The sequence below is a fragment of the Protopterus annectens genome, chromosome 6.part0, assembly GCF_019279795.1.
Source record: "Protopterus annectens isolate FY-2018-M chromosome 6.part0, PAN1.0, whole genome shotgun sequence".
NCBI classification, from domain to species: domain Eukaryota; kingdom Metazoa; phylum Chordata; order Ceratodontiformes; family Protopteridae; genus Protopterus; species Protopterus annectens.
The window spans coordinates 946073964-946099363 of NC_056737.1; positions in this window are offsets into that span (position 1 = coordinate 946073964).

The window sequence follows — 25400 nt, forward strand, 5'->3', positions numbered from 1 at the left end:
GTATATCACCTTTCTTTTCCCTTACTATTATTTGCAGCCGCCATATAGATGTGGCAGGGCTCAGAAACAATGTGTATCTGATGCATCTTGGCTAGGAGAGTAACCTCTGCATTATGCTAAAACATCATCTGTTCTATTCCACTACTTATTCTTCTGTCTTTCGGCTTTTCCAGGTTAGGGGTCGCCACAGCGGAACTCCGGTCCGCTAATGATTGGCAGTAGATTTTTACGTGCTGGCTTGCCGGGCCTAACACACAACCTTCAACGAAGGAATGCCCATTCACGCATGTCAACACACAGAAAATGCTCTAACTGAGAATTGAACGTGCAACGTCTAATTGTGAGGCGACAATGCTACCGCAGCACCACCACCGCAGGTATTCCACTACTTATTAACCTATCAAATTCTGTTATGTATTTAGACTAGACCTGCATAAACATTGTTCTGCATATAACTATGCATGTATATTTCTTAGTAGTGCAGTTATTCCTACTGTAGAACTCAGAATACCTATTGTGATGCCTTATTTCACTAAAAGTACCCAGTATGCTGTCATTTACCATATATAGCAACACTCGGCTTCTATAATTTCTCTGTGTTTCTGTCTCTCTGCTGCTATTTCTGAGTTACTATATTATACTGGACTTACCACACCTTGGAGGATGGTGTACTGGTTAAAGTGTTCACCTTATAGGCACATGGTGCAGGGTTTGACTCTCACATGGGACAACTGGCTTATGAACCTATGAACATCCTGGAATGTTCCATTAACTTGTATCTGAAGTAACAGTACTGCATCCTCCCTTCTCAAAGCAGTCTGTGCAAATGGATTAGCTGCTGTTTGTTGGAGTCATGTCTCTTTTTTGGGGGGAGGGGGCTGTCATGCCCACATTTAGTTAATGTACCTAAGCTCTGTATGCCAACTGGTAATATAATTAACATAATTTTCTCCTTTTCATATGCACTTTTCCATGTCACTAGATTGTACAAGTATTACTAGGTCGATATGTTCCTTTCTTTGTATCACCAAATGTTGTTTGTGTTTCAAGACTGAATGGCAGTCATTGGAACTCTGAGACAGAGACCGCTGTGCTGCCTCCTTTCTAACTTACTCTGTAGCACTAGTTGGCATTTTATTGACCTAACCCATTTCTTGTACGCTGGTTTTATTTACTCTTTAAGCTTACAGACGTGTTATACCACTGCTGGTAAACGTGCTATGACTTATGCATTTACAGGAAGTAAAAGTATTAGAAATAAGTGAAGCATATTTTAGCCTGGCTCCATCAGATATGGGTAAAAGTGGAATAATGAACATTACAAAATAATGAATACATATCTATTTCCACCCATAAACAATATTTCAAAGAATAAAGTCTTCAGGAACATTATTGCATTCTAGGATGCTTTCAAGTTTTTAGTTTTAATTTTATAAATTTTTGTTTATTGCTATAAAGTCAGAAACAAGAATACTTATGTGCTTAGAATAATTTGCTCTTTTTTGATAATGTCGGGGCCTTTAATTTTTAAAAGAAATCATACAGAAATGTAAACCCATATATACTTGCATGTGCTTATTTAAATCCTTGGCTGCTTGTGTTTGCTTGTTAGGCATTGCTTTATCTTTTCTTCATATTTAATGTTGGAGATTAAAGCACCCCCTGGGACTTTTCTATGCCAAATAGGAAAGGGTCAAATGCAAATTAAAGCAGGCTGCTTCTTTTTTGTTGACTTTTTCTTCTATTTCATATAGTTTATTCTTGGTATTTTTATACACAGACCCATAGTAAATTAATACTTTTTCTTGGCATCAAAACATTTTATCAGCACTTTCTGCATTTTCAGACATATGCATAAAGCATATTAAGTGTGGAAATTTTTGGCAGGAGCCCAAATGCAAAGAAAGTATGTTGAAGGTCAAAACATGTTGGGATCTTTTATTTTGGCAGTTAGGTTATAGTACTGGCTAACAAAAATCATGGACTTAGAAAGTTAAATGATATATACTCAAGGTAAAAAAAAAGTGTAGCTTGGAAGTGATAGGATTCAAACTCAGATGTGAAGCTTTACAGCCCACTGACTTCATTACTATTCTTCACAGCCTCATGTGAGTGATCCAGATCAAGGAAAGTTAACCAAATAAACAGCTCATCTTGGTGTCATTGTGGAATGGAACAGAGTGAAAAAAATAAGTAAAATGCACAGGGCTATTAATGAAGACAAACATGTATATGTATTTGCTAAGGTGTATTGTGAAGTAAGAAAATGACATTATGGCTCAAACATGCACTTTAAACCCTCCAAACCACTGAAAACATTCTGCCTTGGATTTCCAGGATTGTGATTTGAACAATCATGAATGGGTATATCTCCAAAGTTATCGTTTATGTTAGGACTCACTCCCTGATTACTTGGATTTTCTTTTTTATGTCCCTTTCTTTCCTGTGCCTGCAATTTCAATCAAACTCAAGCCTATTCATTTGCCCACATCAAGGTCATCATTCATGCAGCTATGGGGGTATTTTGTGTTGCATCCTGTTCCCCCTGTCCCAGGTTAGTCTGGTTTATCTCCCCAAGACTAGGACCCTATGGCAACTGTACTTGAATGTCCCCAGATTCAGAGCTACACAGGATTATCTACCACCATCAGCAGCCTGCATCATTCTAGGAGAAAAAACAATACACTACTGAAAGACAAGCTTTAGATACTTCGAAACTGCAAAAACACCAGCAAATTCAAAGGAAGACACAGTAGTAGTTGATATCCATCTTTATTCTTTCCGTCCTGGTACCTCAGCTATTCGCCTTCAATGGGACATACTTTTGCATTTTCAGTGTTCTTTTATATATGCTTTAATTAATTAATTAAACATCAATCAATCAATTAAACATCATTGTATCAAACATTTTAACTCTTTCACCACTGAAATATATTTCAAGGAAAGAAACATTTCTGTTAAACTATTTACAAACATGTTTTTTCACTTTTTCTTTTTTCCTTTTTTCTCTTAATTTACAAATTTTATAAATATTAATATTAGTTACAAAATATAAACTAAACACTCCAAATATAATTAATTAATAAATTTCATTATACAATAAATTCTTTTCAAATATGTGTATAAATATGACAGCTTATTAGTCACTATAACTTATCAATATTACAAAACTTCATTTTTAATGCATATTAAATCATTTAGTAAAAGTTAAATTTTATTTATACCCATTACATTTCCAGATTCATTCCCTTAGGGAATAAAGTGTGGTACTCAATGGTCATCCTCTGTTCTAACTTACTTAGAGCTGCTTTATAATTTCCTCTATTAAAATGAGGCCTGGCTAATACACTGAACTTAAAGCTATCATTCTCACCACTATGTGTACTACAAAAATGTGCAGCTACAGGGCTCTCTAAGTTGCCCCTCCTTATGTCGCCCAAATGTTCCAAAATACGAATCTTAACTTGTCTAGTGGTTTGCCCAATATACCACTTAGCTGGAACACAATCACAACCTAAAATGTAAATAACACCTGTTGACCTACAATCAAACCTTTCGAAAGCAGTGTACATATTTCCATTAATCTTCAACCCGTGCATGTTTTTAGTTTTGTTACAGACGGAACATTTCCCACATTTATACATCCCAACCATACCATCTCTTCTAACTTCAACTTTTCTATTTAAAATCTCTTTCAAATTCGGATACCTTTTATAAGAAAAGGTAATATGTTTGGGAAAAAGGTGACCTATTACAGGATCTTCACATACGACCGGCCACAGATCCCTAATAACTTTTTCCATAATACATGAAAAATCAGAGTACTTGGATACAAAAAACAGCTTGTTTAGATCTAATGCATTTTCAGACTCAAATGCATATTTATGCCCTCGTGTCCCAAATAATCTATTTTTACACAATCTTTGTTTTATGGATTCAAGCCTATCATGCTCATATCCACGAGAATGTAATCTATCCAAAATTTCATCACACACCTCTTCCCAGAGATTTTTATCTGAAGTATTTCTTAAATTCCTTTTAAATTCTCCTTCCGGTATAGCCTTAATCAAATGTGCTGGGTGCATGCTGCTAGCATGTAGAAAATTATTCACTGAAGTGGGTTTCCTATAGGTTTTATGCTCAACCAAACCATTTACCCCCACATAAAATTCTACATCAAGAAAAGGAATTTGAAATTCAGAAATATGTGCCACAAACTTTAAACCATGGTGATTATTGTTTAAACTCACCATAAATTCATCAAAAGAGTCATATCCTTTACACACAAAAATCAAATCATCAATGTTTAAAAACAACATTATTAACAAAAATGTGTTTTGAAACATAAATTAATTCTTCCATATAGATCACAGCATAACTAGGGCTGCACCCATGGCTGTTCCTTTTGTCTGCAAAAAATATTCCTTTTTCCACAAAAAATAATTATGTGTTAAACTAAACTCAAGCAAACTTAACATAAATCTAGTATATGGTCCTTCCCCCATCATTTTGTACACTGCTTCCAGGCCCCACCTAGTTTTAATGTTGGTGTAAAGTGATACAACGTCAACACTAGCCCAATAATAATTCTCTTCCCATTTAAGTCCTTTTAAAGCCACACATACATCCTGTGTATTCTTGACATGAGATTGAACCTTTGGCAAAAATTTCTTTAAGTGATGGTCCAGGAAAATATTGACTCTCTCAACAAAAGACCCAATCCCCGAAATAATAGGTCTACCTGGAGGATTGGTAACATTTTTATGAATCTTAGGAATTATATACATGTTAGGTTCCTTCATGGTTAAACTTTTTACATCCTTACTAGTGAAAAATCCCAATCTTTCACCTCGCTCCAATAACTCATTAAGTTCACAAGAATAAGAATCAAACTTTTGATAAGTGTCATCCACTAGTAAATTATTAACTATATTCTCATATTTATCATTGTTCATAATCGGTTTGACAGTTACTTTATCCAATTCCATCCTAAATGTTTTAAGAGCCAACCATTCATTTTTAATTAAATTAAATGTCTTTTTTCGTATACAAAAAGCTTGGCCATAATAACATGTTCAAAGGCATTTATTGCCAAAGATTTCTTAGGAGGCATAAAATTACTGTCACCTGAAAAGTGGGGAACTTCTAAGTGACCATATCCACCTCCAAAAACCCCTTCCATGTTAGATTCCATAAGAGGCTCATGAATGTTTTCATTCTCATTTTCATCCCCAATTACATCCAATTCCATACCTTCATAATCATATATACTTAAATTTAAGAGAGTTTCATCAAAGACATCATTATTTTCCTTATTTTTACTTTTTTCCTTTTCATGAAAATAGACCTTTAAATTTAATTTTCGAATAAAGGCTTTCACATCAAAAATAATATCTGAAATGGATGGTATCCTGGTAGGTACAAATTTTGTTCCCTTTGAGAAAACACTCAACATTTCTTCAGACAGGGAAAGATCAGAGAGATTAATCACATTCAAACCATTAATGGCAGTAGTGCCAACACTAAATTCCATTTCGTTCTCATCTTCACAACTTCCAATAGTATCAGTGGGCTCATAAGATATGTTAAAATCCTGGGATGTTACTAATTCAGTATTATCCTGATAGATATCACTGGTAACTTTTTCATTCACACTACTGTCCCCATAACACTCACAAAAAGGTTGAGACTGAATATGTGTAATGTTACTATAAACATTTTCAATATTACCAGTGTAATCACATATAATTACATCCCTGTTATTTACATCATGCTGCACATTTTTACTAGAATCATTATTCTCCAAATTGACTGTCTGTCCTAAGTCATTCCTAAAGTCATCACTGGCAAAATGATTCACACCTTCCACATTAGGCATCTGTTCTACAAAAACACCCGCTGAACCAGACAGTACGCTTTCATGACATGATTTTAACACTAAACCCAAAAAATCAGAACTATCAGCAGTTTGAATGGCCGAAAAAGCATTATTGTGTCGTAAACTAACCAAACAGTTAAAGCATTCAATGTCCGCAACATCTAACAGCTCAATATTCCCATTCACTGGGAAAAGAGAATCTGGAGAAACATTAACCTAAACAGTCAATTGCCAGAACAACTTGTTGCTCTGAACTCCCTTTACTATTAACACTTTCAAATCAGATGTATTTGTACCAAATTGCTTAATTCTATTAAAGCCATCATTTACAAAAATTGCTGCTTGTCCTAAACTCGTGTTATTATCATGACTATCTAAACGGTTTGCATCCTCCACATTCAACGCCTGTTCCGGGAGAACATTAACTGACTCAGATAATAAACCTTCATAAATTGGTTTCACCACTCGGTCCAAAGAACCATAAATGTTAGTAATGCTACCACTGCTGTCTAAACATTCATTATCCACCAAAATTAACTGCTCGACACTCCCACACTCAGTGGAAGATAAAACATCAACATATCCTGATTCAACATGACTGTCTAAACATTCAGTTGGTTGTTTAGCCTTCCCATACACATTACCAATAAACGGGGAATGATCACTTATGCTAGCAGTATGTTTAGAAGCAGTATCTAATACATTTGACGTTTTGAGAGTTTTGCATATTTGCGCATCAAATTTAGATGCGCCAGTGTTTTCTAACATGCTATCCTCTAAATACCCAGAATGCTCATACACATATGTACTACCCTTTTTAAAGTTTTTTTCAATACTTTTTTTATCACTTTTTTTACTTTTTTTAACATTTTTAACAAAATAAAGCATTTTTTCATCATGAAATTTAACATTAGCTGGTGCACTTGTTAACAAGGCACGCTGAACATACGGGAAGTTTAAAGTCAGTTTTTTGACTGATTGCTGGCTTGCAAATGACTTGTCTTACCCTGTTGTTTTCTGGTTGATCTCGTCTGCACATTGTATGACTTGTTTCGAGAGTTCTGAATTACCCTTCGGTTCTCTTCATTCATTTCCACATCCTCAGCCACAATGTCCTCAAAGGACACACTCTTTCGACTACCACCAGTCTCTACGGAAGAACAGGAAGATATTTCATCATTTCCTCCTCTGTATCTTTTAAAGTTCCTTTTGAAACGGCGCCCTCTTCTGGGCCAATTGTAGATTTCATTTTTTTCATAGTCACTAACATCCCTGTTTAATTTGGATTTCTTCCTGGCCATCACTTCATTTTCAACTTTCTTTAACTTTTCATTTATTTCTTTGAATTTTGATTGAAACACAACAGTGGACACCTTGTTTTTTACCTCTTATTGTAACTCAATGATTTTACTATGTAAACTGTCCATAGTTCTTTGATTCTTTTTAATCAAGATTTTCAACCAGCTCAGGCAACAGTCTTGAGCAGCTTGTCTCCACTCAATCAGCAAATCATTTTCATCTTCCTTAAAACCTCCTGCAGGCAATTTATCTATGCGCAGACCTCTAGGTGTTACATTCAACATCACATATTTCTCAAGTAATTTGGAGTCATAGAAAACAGTCATTTCTTTTGCCATAATACGTTCAAGATGCACAAATTCTTCAGAACAAGATTCACTGCTGCCCCCAGTCCACAAATCTGAAGCAGCATATTTTCTCTCTCTTTCTTTCAATATATCAGCAAAAGAAAAATTCTCACCACTCTGTGCTTCCTCTGAAACAGACATCTTCAAAACCAATACACTACTGAAAGACAAGCTTTAGATACTTCGAAACTGCAAAAACACCAGCAAATTCAAAGGAAGACACAGTAGTAGTTGATATCCATCTTTATTCTTTCCGTCCTGGTACCTCAGCTATTCGCCTTCAATGGGACATACTTTTGCATTTTCAGTGTTCTTTTATATATGCTTTAATTAATTAATTAAACATCAATCAATCAATTAAACATCATTGTGTCAAACATTTTAACTCTTTCACCACTGAAATGTATTTCAAGGAAAGAAACATTTCTGTTGAACTGTTTGCAAACATATTTTTTCTCTTTTTCTTTTTTCCTTTTTCTCTTAATTTACAAATTTTATAAATATTAGTTACAAAATATAAACTAAACACTCCAAATATAATTAATTAATAAATTTCATTATACAATAAACTCTTTTCAAATATGTGTATAAATATAACAGCTAATAGTCACTATAACTTATCAATATTACAAAACTTCATTTTTAATGCATATTAAATCATTTAGTAAAAGTTCATTCTAGGAGAAGAATGGAGTAATTTCGTATGGACCTAACCCAACCCCCTGGTGTTTGATGTGAGCATGCTCGTCACTGCAGGGGCCTCCTACACTCTTCCCTTTTTTGTGCATGCTCCCATATATATGTGTACAAGGGCTAGTATTGCTGCCATGGGATAGTCAAGCCCACTTCAGAAACCATCATTCACTCCCTAAAGGATAGGTGAGCTGGTGTAAACCATCCATTCCCACTCTGATACACCTGAGTCTTCCAGTTCCTGAGTCACTACTGGACCTTGGCTCATCTTGATTGTAGTCAGGGCTCCATCAATCAACACCACTGAACCAACCACATATTCTCATGCATGCATTTTCCACAATAATGTCCATCATTTACCTTTCTTCTTTGGCAAATTCAGAGGAAACAAAATCAAAATGCAATGCTCACTATTGTATAATTGAGAACATGCAGACAGCAATGGCCTCTGTACACATTATATTTAAATCAGAGCTGAAAGCTTTTCTCTGAGTGTAATAAGATGCAGATATTATGTTCAAAAAATAAAAAATGCAGTACCAGATCACACAACTGTTTTTATTAGTAAAACAAATAAGCGCTTTCGTCCCAAGCTTAATGTATTACGAACTTCATCAGATTTATGGAAATGCTTGTATAAGAGTATGTTAGAAGAACTTGTTTTGAAGGTTTTATAAACATAGGTACTTTGATTAGTTTTAATGTTGTAAATAGCTTGAACTTTGAGTCATATATATGTATCTTATTGTATGTCAATTTTGTATTTTTCAATTTTTAACTTTATGATTTATGAAATTTATTGTCAAATGTATACTTATAAGGTTGAAACAAGCTAGTACATAAGATTTACATTAGATGTACTGTTGCACTTTAAGAGCAGTAGGATGTGATGTCATGGCTTTGAAGTGATTTAAACTACTGTGACAGGAAACACTCCCCAGGATTCATGAAACTCCGTGCAAGAATAAGACTATTCTTGCATGGAGTAGTTTGTGTCCATTTAGAATAGCAGGGCACCTTGCATATGCATGAAGGTGTGCTGCTATTTAATCTAAATGGATATGAACCAGGAGCGAGTGCAGGGGGCATTTGTCAGCAGTGCCTACACATGTAACACACCTCCTTCCCTCAAAAAGTGCCGTACAGCACTTTGTGACACAGATGAGTGTCAAGCTATATAATATTAGAGCCTGGCTCTAATATTATATAGTAAACGAGTGTCCGCAGACACTGAAATGTAAATAGCTAACATTTAAGTGTCCGCAGACACTGAAAAAAAAAGCACAAACACTTAGAAGGCAGTAGCCTTCAAGTGCACACCCCAAATGTATGCACTCTTGCCCTACATGCATGGACACGGTAGAGCAAGAGGAAAGCAATAAAAATGTAAAAAAAATTATTTTTTTTCATCAAATAAATCCTAAATTTAGCGGTGCGCAGCTTTTTTGTATGGCACGCTACACTTACCCTGGCTGAAATCCTGAAAATGATAGACAAGTGCTACTGTAATAGAAAATATCATTGAATTGCTGTAGTGTAGTGGTGCTGTCATGGTTTAGCATGTAGAACATGCTTGGTTCAAATCCCTCCTCTACCAAATTCTTTAATAAATTTTAAGGTATTTGAATGATAGTTGTCAATCAAACAGCTCACGTATAGCACAGTAGAGGTGGAAATATGTAAAAAATAATTTATAAAATTAATGAAAAAAATTAGATTTAAGCAATGCTTTGCTAGTGTAAGCATTGCTTACTGGCTTTCAGCTTTGCTTACATGGTTTAAGCATTGCTATGCAGGTTTGCATGGAACTAAGCATAGTTCAGCATATTAATACCGGCCAATCAAAAAAAAGTGTGGGAAAACTGCCCTATTTAAACCGCACAGGCAGGAATACATCCATAACCATTTGGGATTGCAAACAGCAGGACCGAAATATCTGGTAATGGTGAAGGTGTTTGCTTCTGAGTGCAACATCGGGGCATCCAGGAGTCCAGGGTCATAGCTGGGCTCCTAGTAAAAAAAATGATGGCAGGCTGCTGCAGGGCTAGTACTAGGGCTCAGAGTACCAAGTGGAGGCATGGGACCAGCTTGCACGTGATCTCGCCAGTGCCACTGGAATACCTGGACTGGTGAGCAGGTATGTCACCAACATAATGACCTGAAGCAGAGGAGAGGTGCACTGTTGGACCATTGGATTCAAGAAGCTGAAGCACAGGATGTCCTACCTGTCTGTAAGTATGCAGTCTTATGTATCTCTAACTAAGCATGGAAAAAGTTCAACTTGTGACTGTGCAGGTGTGATTAATGTGTGATGTCTCCCCATACAGCTGCTGCGAAGAGGTCACAGAATGTTGAGGCTCATGACCAGCGACTGGCCCAGCTGCATTGGCAGTATGGTGAGTACAGAATACCCCCTACTATTAGCAGTAAGAAATTAAAATTATAGTAATGGTACTACTGCCTGTATATATAATTGTGCTGTAAAAGTCAGGAATAAATGCCTGTGTCAGGCTGCCAGTGTTACAATGGAGTATTCCCAGTTGCTGTGTAATACAGATGTCAGCAGCAAACAAGGTACAATATGCAGGAGAGGAATATTAGAATATGTATGAGTGTGTCTGAGTGAACCTGCCAAGAAAGTGTCATGTCAGGGCTACTGTAACAGTTAGAAATGAAAAGCATTCCCTTGTGTAGATCATGCAGGAATAGTAATTGTGGATTTCTGAGTTGTACACAGATATGTATGTCAAAACTAATAAACGTGATCCCAAACACTGGTGTGTGTCATCTCACTTGTACCTGAAAAATATAATGTGTATGTCCTGCAGAATGCATTAATTGAGGTGAACTGAGTTAGCACTGCTTGTCTGCATACTTTAGAATGGGCATGTCAAATAACTGAAAAAAAGCAACAGTACATATTGCCATCAGAATATGTTTTACTTATTTGTCTGCTGGCATTGTCTTGTGTTAACCTTTCAATTTCAGCTGTATGTAGCTGTGAATGCACTGAAAAATGTATAAGGCTAACAGGTGCAGACTTAAAATCTACACTGTGTACTCAGGAATCTAAATTGCAGTATGTAGTTGTAAAACTGTCAAATGTGCAATCCAGCTACTGTGCACATGTTTCACAAACAGTGACACCAATGTCTGTTGTGTATGCATAATTTGTACTGAAAATGGGAAACAAATAATGCAACATGTCATAATAAAAGTACTGTGCACACAAATATATACTAGATAGAAATGTCACAAGCAACACACAACACCTCCCCAGTAGCTCAGTCTGATAAGGACTAGGCCTATATTTCAATTTTGCACACACACCACAGTTCGAATCTAGGGACCACCACAAACATCTCAGTCTGGTTCTACAGTTGTAAACTGCAGTCTGAATAGAAAAAGTAATGTACTGCAACACATAACATGTTCCATACAGGGCACACAGGTAAAGAAATCTGAATAGAAATACTAGTACAATGTGTATAACTATGAAAGGTGTACAATTGCTATGTTGATCAGCCCCAGTCCTTCAAATAGATGCAAGCTAGACATCCACACTCTGCAGTCTGGCCCAGACAAGCCCCTCAGGTGTCACGCTGTCAGAGATAGTTTCCCCAGTCACCAAGAAACCTGCACAGGTACAACACATACTTCAGAGCCTGCAACTAATATGTGAATCTGAAATATGTGTAGAAATAGCAATGTAGTGTGCACACAGTTCATCTGCACAGTGCCCACAGGTAAAGAAATTGGAATAGAAACAGGTGTGATGTGTATATCTAAAATAAGGGTACAATTGCTCTGTTGACATCTATAGCTGTTGGTGTGCTGTAGCAGCCCCATGGCTCAGGTAGAGTGTAAGTGTGTTCAGAATGTATAGTAGTGAATGGTAGTGTGCTGACAAATATATTTGATAGCAATTGTCAATTGAATCTGTTCCCTTCCCCCACCACTCAACTGATCCAACCATCACACTGAAACCAACATGGGTATGTTCCTAAACAAACCTCTGCTGTTGAGACTGTTGTTCCATTTGGTTTATCATTGTTTAAACTGTGTGCATACTAATATTCCCTGATGAATAATCATTTTATTGCCTGCCTGACATACCTATAACTGGCATGCTGTTGCATCCCTGAATGCCATTCTATATATGCATGGGTTCTGTTTGCCATGGCACTGTTATACTTGCACTGTGTTGAGTAAATGGGAATATCCATGCATGCTGTTTTGACTAATGTTGCAATGTGTTGTGCATGACTAATCACTATTCATTGGATCCACCTCTTCCACCCCACCTGGCCGAGGCACTGAATCCCAGCATGTCTGGGACCCAACCCAGACTTCCCTCATATGCTATTCCTGCACCACCCTTGGGTAGAACTGCTGCAGGGGATGGGGCTCACCCCCTCCTACAAGTGGGCGCTGTGAGGATGTTGTTACCTGGGATGAGGTCTGTGGCATGTTGTGCAGTGTCATCCAGACACAGTTGGATGACTGCCTGCGCCAGGAGGAGGGCAGGCTGGCACACCTCAAGGGGCAGATGGCCCCTCCTGCCCAGCCTTCAGCACAGCCACGTTTGGGGCTGTGAAGGAGTAGTGGTGACTGCTACCAGGTGGGGACATTAGTGCCACTAGTACCATCTGGGGGGCTCAGGATCCTCGGATTCCAAACCACCCTCCCTGTCAAGGTGTTTACCCCCCAGGTGTCATACACCATCCCTGTCTGCTGTCTTGTCTGTCTTGTGTGTCTGCAAATGCAACCTCTCCTTCCAAACCTCCCTCACCACACTTACCTATAATCCTTCTTTAACATCCCACTCTCTCCTTAAAAAAAAAAAAAGAAAAAAAAAAAAAAAGGCATCTGTCTCACAAATAAAATTGCATCCCATGCACAGCTCTGCATTTCGCCCAGAGATGTTTACCCATCACACAATTTAGCCATACCAATCATCCATATTGTATGATGCCCACACACCTCCCTGTAGGGTGTGAGGCTCCAAATTTTAAATTGCCCACATTGAAAGCAGCAGTTGCTGCCAATGAATTGCACAGCTGTGGTCCTTTCCTACACCCTGCCTGCACATTCCTACCTGATTCTACTCTTGTTTGTCCCCCTGCTTGCCCCAATTTCACCACTTTCCTATCTCCCATTTTTTATTTTCTTTACTTAAAATTAGTGCGATTTAACCGGCCATAAGCAGCCATAAGCAGGCATAAGCTAAGCTCACGTAAGCGTCACTTAGCACCATGCAAACCCATATCTATATATATATATAGATATAGATATACATATGTATATATATATATATATATATATATATATATATATATATATATATATATATATATATATATACATATATATAATATATATGTATATACACATATACATATATAACTACTTATAGATATGTATAAGAAGATATATATATGTATATATATATATATATATATATATATATATATATATATACATAATATATATGTATATACACATATGCATATATTGCTACTTATAGATATGTATAAGAAGATATATATATATATATATATATATATATATATATATATATATATATATATATATATATATATATATATATTTAGAGGGTGCACAGCATATTGAACAACCAGAATTCCTACAGTTGCCAATTTTTAAAATGGCCAGTGTTTGATTCTTTCATACAAGAGACAATTATTGCACGAAACATATACCCACAGATGAGTTATAGGATGTGACACCAGCACAAGTTTACATACATAGAAATGTTTATTTGTGTACTATTTCAGTCTGTTTCAGTTGTATATGCCATTTTGTATAGCAGTTAAGTGTTTGAAATACATAATAACTGAGTAATGAAACTCGCAAACAAAACATTTAATAGAGTAATCTGAAAACATAATATATGTTGCTGTCCTGGCTAAGGCCTTTAAGTAGTACAACAAAAAAACTTGCCTTGAAGATAAGAACGAATCAATACTTATTAATTACAGATGTAGTTCAGCACCCTTCAATGACACTCTGTACTCAACCCCTCGGGGGAAAGAATTAAGTTGTCACAATGAAAATGTATCTTTTACATAACAATGCTTAACCTAAAACATCATTATCACACTGACAAACAGAACTGTCTGTAAGACAGTAAGCTCTAGCCTACCACCATTCCCATGGTGAAATGTATGAAAATCTATAGCCATATACCTTCATGTTTCTTACTACTGATATCCCTCACATGTTGTAACAGCCTCGGTTAAAAAAGGAGCATGCCCCTCCCTTATAAAATGACTTACAAGGGCATATAACAGTGTTTTACATACACTGACCTCTGGACTGTACAAGGTCACACATGTTTTGTCCATCTGTAACCTCATATATATGGACCCTACCCCAGAAGTTGTGTGGGAGTCCACATCACTGGAATGATAGCAGGAATGCCAGCACTAAATAATGATAGGCTACTACTTAACAACCTCTTACTGCATGACATATGGAGAAAACCTGATATATAGGTGGAGGACAGAGGCTGGAATACAGGGCCATATTTGAAATATTGCTGTTATACACTGTGAAAGTTGCTAGTGTTACATGATTGGTTGCAACATACCCTTACCCAGGAATATGAAGTTAGAAACACAAATGGATGTTGCCATGTACTGATAGCACTCAAGAGAGAAAATGCCACTGATATATCAGAGACAAGACTTGTGTGGTGAACAGATAAAACATAACAGCCAATCCTCTGGCCATCATATGGATAGGTTCACAGTTGAGAGCTGTGCAGACAGACTGCATTCCATGCAAAACTAGCATGTACACACAAACCCAGTAAAACTAGTGGTATTCAATGCATATAACAAGAATACTCACACTGTCCATAGGTCTGGAACCTTATACAAATATGTAGTGGCCTGTTTCTGCAAGTCCTGTTGTAAGAGGTATTACTACCTGCTGTCTGTAACACTGCTGCCCACACACAGGAAGGATGTCTTCCATACAGGAAAGGTAAAAGGACAATGCCCACAAGATGTAGTAATTATAGTAGTGGGTTGCAATGACAGTGGTAATTGGAAGTACTACACAGCTGGCTGCATGCAATTAGCAAGTGGTTAACACTGATTGGCGCAGACGCTATCACCTGATCATCATCATCACCTACAAAATCCATGCTGCAACCTGTTCAAAGCAGCTCAATCCCTGTAATGGAGAGAGAGAGAGAGAGAGAGAGAGAGAGAGAGAGAGAGAGAGAAAAAATAACAAATAAAACTACAAACCAAACCAAAACAAAACAAAATTATATAAAACAAGGGATGCATAAATTGTACATAGAAGAAAGGACAATATTACAACAGGTATGTGAAGCATATATGCATGTAACTGAGTGTATTACTTGGTCTGTAATAATGGGATAGATGATGTGGAAAGATTTATATGTGCCATCAAGACTTGCAGTAATGATATCCTGCTAAACAACTGCTATGGACATATCATCTGGCCCTGTGGGCAGTGGGCCATGCCTGTCAACTGTGCAGATCAGCACTGAATGACAAGATGTAAGCCATCACAGTGTGTGTGCTGTACCTCAAGACATGTATACTAGTGTGGCAAATAGCTGGAAGAGGAAATAATGAAGTTATGATAGACACATGAGTTTCAGACCCCACCACCTTCAGGACAGTCATGTTAACATGAAATGTATCATGCACAAACTTCATAGGTTTGTAATAGGCTTTCCTGCAATCTGTCCCTATATATACCCCCTTAATGTTAGGCTGTGTCCACATGTGACACCCTTCTGTTTTGTAGCAAGGCAGAACAGTGCAGCTGTGAAAGAAGAAAATTTGTGGACCTGATGTTTGAATGCACTAAATATATATATATATATATATATATATATATATATATATATATATATATATATATACACATGTATGTCTACATATATACAAACACACACACACACACACACACACACACACACACACACACACACACACACACATATATATGTGTGTGTATATATATATATATATATATATATATATATATATATATATATTTAAATTTCCTCTACTGTTGAATGACTGTGCTTCACGATATGTTTGAGAAAACATCACACATATCTGTATACACACACACATATATATATATATATATATATATATATATATATATATATATATATATATATAAAAACAGTTGTAAGCGGGTGCAAAATGGACAGTTATGTCTGGCGTGAAATCCGTTTTGGGAACACATTGCCCTTGTTTGTGAAGGTGAGACTGGTATGTTGGAAAAGGATAATAGGTATATTTGGGGAGGTAGGTTGGGTTGGAAGACAGACAAGACAGCATGCAGGGGTGGTATATGACACATGTGCTGGGTAAACACCTTGGATGGAGAGTGGTGTTTGGAAAGTGGAAGCCCATGATCTCCCAAATGGAAATGGTGAGACAAGGTCCCCACCCATGGGCAGTCACAACTGCACCTTCACGACCCTGAAGGTGGCTGAGTTGGGGGCTGAGCAGTAGGAGCAAGCGGACCTTGTAATTGTGTACCAATGGCCTCAAGGTGGTGTAGCAGATCCCCCAAGTCTTTGTGAAGCTCCCTATGCACCAGACCCTGGACCTGACTTCAGGTGACAGGATCCTGTCTGTGTGTGCTCCCGGGGGGGGGGAGCGAACACCATCCCCTGAGGTGGTTCCACCTGAAGGTAGTGCAGGACCAGCAGATGATGAGGTCCCAGAGTGGGTCCTAGATGTGCTGTGGCTTGGTAGCATGGCCAGATGAGGTGGGAGAGGTGGTTCTGCTGGGAAAAGACTTCCCAAAAATGCTATTGTGTCACAGTTATACAACATATGTGGGTAGTAATAGTCCACACAATCAAGGATTCCTTCTAACAGCATGCATAGATATCCTCATTAACACAAAATACCAGATTTGGAGCAGTCACATAGCGAGCACAACACATGCATATATGTAACCATAATGGCCCTTACAATGGCATGCAGGTGACATTGTTAGCAACAGGCCACCAATGGTAGTGTTTCAACATGCTGCATGACTAGAAACACATTGCAATATTTGTTGTACAATACAATATATGTCCCAACAGTAGGTTTGCTGTAAACATACCAGTTGAGTTGTGTGTTCAAATTATTGTTGCAGATATGGTGGGTGAAGACAGAGATGTCAATTACCAACTATTATATCCTTGCAGTATGAGGTCCTCAGACCTTTTTTCCTCTTTATGTATTTCAGACACCATGTCTAGAGAGTGGCTTTCAGTTTATTCCCCCCTGGAAAATGATGCAATTATCAACTACCAGGTGCAGCATAACCACACCCTCTTTGGCCATACAGCCCATGATCTGCAGGAGAGGACTGGCCTGTGGAACGAGTTCATCACAAGGTAAAAGATGGCCTGCATAACCACAGTTATGAGCAAGTCCTACACCGCTGCACTGACCTCATCCACCATGCCTGTCAGAGTGCTGCTGCAGTTAGGAGGGACCAGCTAGCCACAGGGGAGGTCATGCCATCCAGCTCCCCCCTGACACATGCTGAAGAGCTCCTCACCAGCCTTGGGGCACCTGCCCACCAGTAAAGCCAAGACCCAGCTGATAGCATTGTGAAGGGGGGGTGCTACTCAGACACTGGATGAGGAGCATGTAGGTAAGGCCACAGGGCACATCAGTAGACTACTGTTGCTTATCCATCTGCATCTGTAAAGTTTCATCATGCATATGTGAGATAAAATATATATGGTCTGTTGCTGCAGTGTAGTAATGAACAGATGTGCATAATCTGTAGTATTGTGGGTTTGTACTGTTGATGTTCTGAAATGCTGCTCCCACTCTGTATCAATGCCACAGGTGTGGCTACTGACATCACATCTCTCACACAAATATGTAGGTCCCTCTGGTATACCTCTGAGGCAGCAGCCTGTAGCTGGTGAGTATGGTTTTGTCTGTTCAAGTTTGCCAATACACCGGCCATGTTATGGCCATGGTATTTTCCATGCACACATTTAACACACCTACCCATAATGATTTCTGTACATGTTCACTTATTGTTGCTCTTAACTGCTCTGCATCACAGTGGTCACCATGGTGGCATATCTGAAGGGTATGTAAGAGTCCTGCAATATAACTAACAACCTGTCATTGCAAGATGTGTGCACAGAGATGAACATAATGGTTGGGCAAATGGCCTACAGTAGGAACATGTCTGGAACATCACCCTTATACAGTGCTACAACAGTGTACATACCACTATTACGATGGCAAGTGTTACAGATCTACACAATGGCATATCACAATACCACATTCCACAACCCTTACAACCTGTAATGTGATCCTACATGAGCAATGAATGTGTAACATGGAATCCTATGTTAGGCAGCAAATATGAGGAATACATACCTTAACAAACACTGCAAGCATATGTGCTCACACTCCAAATAACATATTGTAGAAGCAGCTTTTGAGGTACTGACAGCATTCACTCTTTATGAGTATGCACCTTCCATCAAGTACAGGTCCTCAATGTCACACCAAGAAATGGTCTGCTGTCCAAGATGTATGTCCATCACATTTGCCCACTCACTTGCAAAAGAGGCAGCCATGGCTTGCACACATCTTACAAGCCATGGAATGGATCCCACATCCAACAGGTAGCACACAGCAGTGGGAGATGTAGCCTTACCTCACCATTGCATATACAATGGCAAACAGTGCAGACAGTCATGTATGTGACGAGGAAGCATGGGACAACATTAATGTAGAAAATAAACAGATGGCCATCCAAGACAGATGACGACATATGTTGAAAACTGGTCATGGAGGCTGCCTAGAAACATGTCGCAATACTGAGGGAGTTGCAGGAATGTCTAGCAAGTACTGGCTGTGCAGTACCTGTGTCGACAATTGCCTGGACTCTGCATAAGTGTGGCCTATGGGTTAGGGTAATCAGATGGGACAGTTGTTCCACAGTAAACATCAGCCAGGGCTCTCTACAGGTAGCATATGCATAACATCAAAAGTCCCCCAAAGGCATGTGTTGCAATGTATAATGGTGTACCAAGACCAAGTTCGAAACCCGATACATGTGCTGCACAAGTAACACCTCACTCCACCTCAGGCCCACCATCCCCATCTGTACCTTGCTGGTGCCAGTGTACACCTGCATCTTTGCCATTCATTAGCAGAGACTAGGTCAGTACACATGGTGTTCTGAATTTGGGACACTGCAAAATGACACTCATGTGTGGTCCATAGTTGTCAAGCATCTGCAAAAAGACTGAGGATAGGGAGGGGTTTCTTAATGAAACACAACAGTGAACTGAATCAGACATCCAAAGCTCATTAAGAATGGTTGTATCTGCACACAGTCAAAATGATGAATTGTGGCAGTCATAACCCTGACTCCACAGCAATAGTGATGGCACTGTGTGACCTCCAAGGGCTGTGCACATGAGTTGACCTTGCAATCTGGCAGAGTTGGGGGACATTTTTAGGGTAGAGTGACCAAATACTGGCAAGTGCAGATGGGTCATACTAGTATACCCCTTCTAGGAATAGTGACTGCTGTAGTACACTTAACAGTTGATAAAACAAACCATCATGTTAAGGGTGTGCACACTTATGCACCCACATATTGTATGCATTTCAATCAGCATCTGCAGAACTAACACATTTGTTTGATACTGCATTTGATGGCAGAGTTCATATGTCACATATCGGGTTCATGTAATGTTAACATATGCAGTATTGTGGCCCCATGGCATATCAGGGAAGAGGTTGCCATGTCAATAAGGGTGTGTACAGTCCTTATAGCCACAGTAAGGTTTGAAGGTTGTCAGTGCAATTGTATTTTATTGTCATACATGCACTGATGATGACAAGATCTGCAAATCAGACATCAGGCATTCACTATTGACATTTGTCCTCATATCATCCCAGGTATGTGTCGGACAAACACATAGGGGCTGTGAGCAGCAGAGCAAACATAACTGACACACATATACACATTTAGCAATGGTGTGTACACCTGTGAGGTATGGTGCACAGTACATGCCAGGGTGCTGAACAGGTGCACAGCAATATTGTGTACATGGGTGCAGTGTGTTCCAGGGGAAGGGGCATCACCTACTAACACAACTCATGCATCATAGAGATGTATAATGTTGGTAACAGGGATTGACTATAGCTGCAGTGCATGCAGTTGAGTTCCATATGTCATGCATGTTGACAGATGGGTAATGAGAGGTCTGTGTGTAATAACTTTGTGCAACCTCACCTGTAAGTGTGTGTGTGTGTGTGTGTGTGTGTGTGTGTGTGTGTGTGTGTGTGTGTGTGTGTGTGTGTGGACAGTTAAGCAATGATGTACAGGTCTTAAAGTGCATTTCTTGTTTTCCCCTCACAGGTGGCGAGGTGGGTCAAGGTCCCTCTTGCAAGAAAACTGAAGTTAATTTCCATACAGGCTCTGACAATGATGATAGGTATGGTGAGGCACAGGCAGGGTTGTCAGGGGCTGAAGCTGTGCCATCAGTTAACATCCCACTGTTATCCACCCCATCCCCGCACACAGTCACATTGCCTATACATACCCTATCACCAGTGGCCATAGCTGAGGGACAGTTGGTGGGTGGTGGCATGAGACAGGACAGTGTGGTGACTATGGCAAGTGTGTCTGGACACAGCAACCATAACCGGATGCCCAGTGAGTTACCACACAGGCAGATGTACAGGGGTGCTCACAGGAGGGCTGCTGGTCATCATGCCCCTGGCAGAAGTGCCACAGCTGATGTCACCAGACGCATGCTTCAGGCCAACATGGAGGTGCAGACATGTATGGAACATTATACCAAACAGGGTCTGTGGCTCCAGAGGGCTACTCATTCTGCTGTTATTGACAACATCCGTGATCTTGCAGGTGACCACCATTATTTTGCAGTGGTCCTCGATAGATGGTTGGTGAGATGGTGGGAATCCTTGACCGTGCAATGTCTGTGCTTGAGCAGATGGTGGGAATAGTGTGATAGCCATGTGCACGTAGGTCAGAAACACCAACAGGTGGAGGTCGACATGGACGTGCAACAAGTCAGAGCTGCTCCCGTAGTGGCAGTACCAGCACCAGCACTGCAGGGGGGCACTGTCCACATCACAACATAGCAGGCCATGTGCACATGGCCCTGGCCAGTCCCAAGAGGGACCTGGATCCAGCAGACATATGTCATTATCAAGGGAGAGTACCATATCTGACATTCTACCTGGTAGTTCCCATGGAACCCCTGGCAGGCACAGTTCTCATGTCCATGGCAGGAGACGGTGAACTGCACACCCTGCCAGGTACAGTCTGCAGCTGTCCAATAAGCCCCTGTATAGGGCAGCCACATGGCTGAACTGTGTGCATGCATACACATACACATCACCAACACAGCTAGGGCAACCCCATACCTACACACACACACCACATCTACACAGCCCAATTAATAATGACACCTCCTAACACACACACTTGATGTCAACCAAATGGCTCAGCCTAGGCCTCTGGCAAACCCACAACACACCCTGTGGATATGATGCTACCTGTGCCACATCCCTGTCATCCATAACATTGATGCAGGGACAGGCTAATATGGTTCTGATGCACAGGGTGACTGTACTAAGGTGTACCAATGTAATGCTGTGTAACATGTTTTCAGCACTAAAGTTTATTGCTTACATGTCAGGATGTGTAGTTGTCCAGCCATGATTTATTATAGCTGTTATTAACACTGTTTGTGGTCTCCATAATGTATTCTGTTTGTGTTGTAGGTGTCTATGTGTCAGCAGGATGTTGGTCTGCTGTTGTTTCCTACAAGAGTTATGGCACTGTGGTGACACCTTGACTGTGCCATATGCTGGGTACAGCTGAACACAAGTCACAGGTCTGTAGAACAGTTACTGCATGTGCCACATGCCTAATAGGTCTGAGGGGTGTATACAGGTCAGTGCATGGTGGCTGATGTCAGCAGCCCTTCTACAGTGGGCAATGGTAAGTGTACTGGGTGGCACACACCACATGTTTGTGTATAACAGACACACACACACACACACACACACACACACACACACACACACACACACACACACACACACACACACAAACAGGCTTTGGTGTTGATGCAATATACAGAGAATAGTGTACACCTGGATGTATGTACTTTTGCAGGGAACCCATTTTAGCCTATGTAATTCCACCAAGACAGAATAGGCACAACATCACATTGGGAAATAATCAGTCTGCTAGTTTAATGTAATTGATGATGGTACTGGCAGGCTACATGTCCCCTTCTCCAATAGCGCAATCCTCAACTTGGTAAACATGTGCTGGTGTGGGTGTCACAGCCCTACCCTTTGGAGGGTGTGGGGTGGTGTAGAACCACAGATAGTGTGATTGACAACTACTTAACCTGTTAACATAAATGGTGCAGTATTACAGCTGACTAAGTGGGGGGATACACACAGCAATAACTGCAATGATGGTGGCTGTGTCCACAAGATCCACACCCAGCTATATATACCAACTCCAGTATTGCTGCACAACTATGCAGTGGAGAAGAGGGTATTTACACATCTACTACTTGTTTTGATGGAATGAATTTCCACAAGATGATACCTTTGAAATGTTAGCATTTTCCAGTCAGTTCTTGAGCAGATGACCTCCTGGGACATGTATTTTCCACAAATTGAAGTAGATCCCTTGACATACACACACACACTCTTACTTGGCAACACTGGGAGTAGAACCCCTACCTAGGTACTTATTGCTTCTACTGTGTGTGGCCTTAATTGCACACACAACACAGCTTTTAGGATGAGGTGTGTCCCAGGTTAATTATTAAGTGAAGAACATCACCAGGCCTTGTACAGTATGGTAATGGGGGATGTACTGGTTGTTTATGAACAATAAATAGTGTGAGGTACAGTCATATACACATTGACAAACACATAACAGTCATACACACATCTGAGAGACCTGGGTTTATCAGTGCTAGCTGCTGTGTCATTGAGTCCATTCTGTTACAGATAAGTTGCACACAGCCCATGCAGCATTGAGCTGGATAGTGTAATCAGTTACCTGTATGGTTAATAGTGACAGTGGTCACCATACAGTGGACCTTGGGATATGTACTGGGTGTACCATGGTGTAAAGACCGTATACCCATCATCCACACCCCGCATTGGATATTGTACTCACTGAAACCCATGATAATACTCTGACATACCCACAATCACACACATTGACCAGGACTGCAATACAATCCCTTGTCTATCTCAAGTGTGCTACTACAGGGATATGCATCAATTTTACATGCCACAGGAATAGTAGGATGAGGCTTTGTCATGGCTCTCCTGCAGTCAGCAACATCACTATCATTTATACTGTATGGCAAAGTGTATTGTATTAGGAAAATGTGGCCTCAGAATGCTGTATCCTACAAATATACACACTTGCACACATCCACACACTTGCCAGGACTCAGTGGGTAACCCATGTTTATCTACCCATTTGTACAACAGTGTTATGCTTGTACTGCAAGCTCCAGGTAGCATATAGGGTGAAGAGTGTAACAAGGTACATATAATGTCCATTACAGCAGCAGCCATATCTAACTATGGCATTGGGGGTGTAGTGGGTGTGAAGGCCTTCAGGGTATTATCAACTACAGGTTTACAAACACACAGACACTGTTATTCTCTGTAATGCACACTGACACATTTGTCAGTACTGGGGTCCATAGGTGCAGGTGTTCCTAGGTGTGCAGCAGGATATTGTCCATGGAGAGATTAGAAGAGTAGGTTATGTGGGTATACAGGTATCATGCCACCAGACATTTGCCAGCAGACAATCTATCAACTGATGCCACGTGAGTGATCCTCAGGGTGAGAATTAAATGAAACATCCATTCATCTAGTTGCCTCTTGCAGAGGGCCAGTGAGGTGCTCCAATTGACATGTATGCAACATGTATTACATAACATGGTCAGTGTCTGTCTTGGAGACCTGTACCCAAGCATGTTCTGTTGACTGTGGTAGTGTAGTTGAGGTATCCATGGCATGTGGTACGTACAGGGTGAGGTTTCCTAGCTGTGGCATTCATAACACAGCTGGGCAGACATATCAGTGTCAGTCAAGCATAGAGTGCCTGTAAGCAACCAAGATGGATATCTGACATCTGGACATCTGTACAGAGGACAGACAGACATCAGCTAGCCAACTGGTTATGCATTAGGATGAATATTTTGACAGATAGATGTCTGACACTGATAGGTATGCTATTACTACATGACAGCAGTCCTCAATGACATCTCCTATGCACACAGTAATCTACAGTTAATATCCACATGTCAGATCAATATCCAGTACAAATACTTAATGACACACAGCTCACACACCAAGAGCATGATATTCAGGACTCGGACTCCATCTTTCCATGCAGGGGTATTTGGTTCCAGTACTACAATCTGCAATCTATTCTTACTTGGGAAAGCACTGTTAACAGTAGTAATGTAATAATACACTACATGCCAGTGGACTGCATATAACCTGGGATACTACCCATGTATGAAACACATTCAAATGGAAAGGAGTGTTGTACAAGCCATATATACTCAGGTGTCCCAGACAGTAGACTCACATCCCTTGCTACTGTAATGACAGAACATAGATGCATGTTATGTACATGGAATTAAATGCACTTATTAAAGATGTCTTTACCCTGCTATTGTATCAGACTGGAATGTGATCACTGGTTACCAGGGCTGAGCCATGCTTAGCAGGTTTCAGCAATGCTGCAATATAAATGCTAACCAGATTTGCACACTGGTAAACAAAGTCTACACAGTTTATGCGCCTAGACGTTTATCCATACCTTAGCACCACTTGCTATTGCGCAAACCAGCATAAACCTGCTTAAAGCTAAACAAATCTGCCTTAACCACTCTGGATCCAACAGTCCTTGTTCTGCCTATCAGCAAAATATACAGCTCTTGAACCCAGGACCCCATAGACTATAGTAAGAGCAGCTAACAACTAAGCCATCACAGCTAAGAAGACAGTTGTTGTTTTTTCCAATATATCTGTCAGTACACATACTGAATAGAAGTGAACAACTGCCTTGACTACTAC